General features: G+C 37.7%; 1 pseudogene; it reads left to right on the top strand.

Moving 5' to 3' along the window:
- The first annotated feature begins 401 nt into the window (after nucleotides 1–401).
- LOC122099787 lies at nucleotides 402–499 on the top strand (annotated as a pseudogene).
- Nucleotides 500–1,149: the final 650 nt, after the last annotated feature.

Here is a 1,149-nt window from a genome sequence, read left to right as displayed (position 1 = left end):
GATTGGCTCCGAGCTTACTTTTTCAAGAAGGCAATGCGTGAACTGCATTTTCTAAGTTAACAGGCATGATACAGATGCAAATATTATTCTTTTTTTTTTTTTTTTGCAAATATTATTCTGTGAGTGGATCTGGACCTAGTCTGGCCAGGAACATGGAGGCTTGTGAGGGAGAGTAGTGGTCAGGGTGTAATCAATGGTTTGTACTTACATCAAGGGTCATGATGCGTCTCTGAGCACCTTCTGTGACACACAATGGGGCTGGGATCTTCCACCAGAGTGTAGGGGACTCTGTACACAGCACTAAGCCCAAGCAGGAGCAGCAACTGTGGTATTCATGCATGCTTTACCACATGCTAGGCTTTTGCTAAGACCTCAGCAATAACTACACATGTGTAAAACAATCCTATGAGACCATTTTACATTGGTGTATATCCAGAGAAGACTAGCATGGCCCCTGCACAAGGATGACACACAAATTCATGAAGGGGTCCATGTTTTTCAGTTTAAAAAAATTTTAAAAATTTAAAATGGTGTATATTAAGTGAGCATACTAATGGGTTTCATGACAGTGTACTTTGATTGTATTTACCTCTCCATGGTGATCTCTTATTCCTCTTCCTTGTTTACCTTCTTTTTCTACTTCCCTTGAAATATCCCCTCTGTCTTCATGACTTTATTTTTGTTCACATTGTTTTTCTCTCTAACTTCCACACATGATATACTTGTCCTGGTGTGACTGGCTTACTTCCCATAACTGATGATCTCCAGTTCCATTCAATTCCCTCTTGTAGCCTCTGTTACTGTAAGATAATACATTGTGATGTTTTTCAGGCACTAAGAGCTTGGAGATTTACTATAGCACCAATATTCAACTAATATATGGGACTGGGTATAAAAATTAGGTCTAAGAATAAAAATATTATCTTCATCTTGGCAATGAAGAAACTGAGTCTCAGTGACTTATAAAAACTTGTAGTTCAAAAATGGAAAAAGTAGTATCACAATCAAATTGTAAATATGTACTCTCTGGTTCAGCTACATCTGCATGAACCTAAAATTCTTTTGGCTGTGTTGAAAGAAGACTCTTTTTGCTTTCTTCTACTTTCCTTTCTTGTCTACCCCTTAAATGCAATACTTATTCCAATCAAT

This window comes from Dipodomys spectabilis, unplaced genomic scaffold (genome assembly GCF_019054845.1).
Source record: "Dipodomys spectabilis isolate Male_0828 unplaced genomic scaffold, ASM1905484v1 ptg000532l, whole genome shotgun sequence".
In the NCBI taxonomy this organism is placed as follows: domain Eukaryota; kingdom Metazoa; phylum Chordata; class Mammalia; order Rodentia; family Heteromyidae; genus Dipodomys; species Dipodomys spectabilis.
The sequence above is the reverse complement of the archived record's forward strand: the minus strand, read 5'-3'. Positions and strand labels throughout refer to the sequence as shown.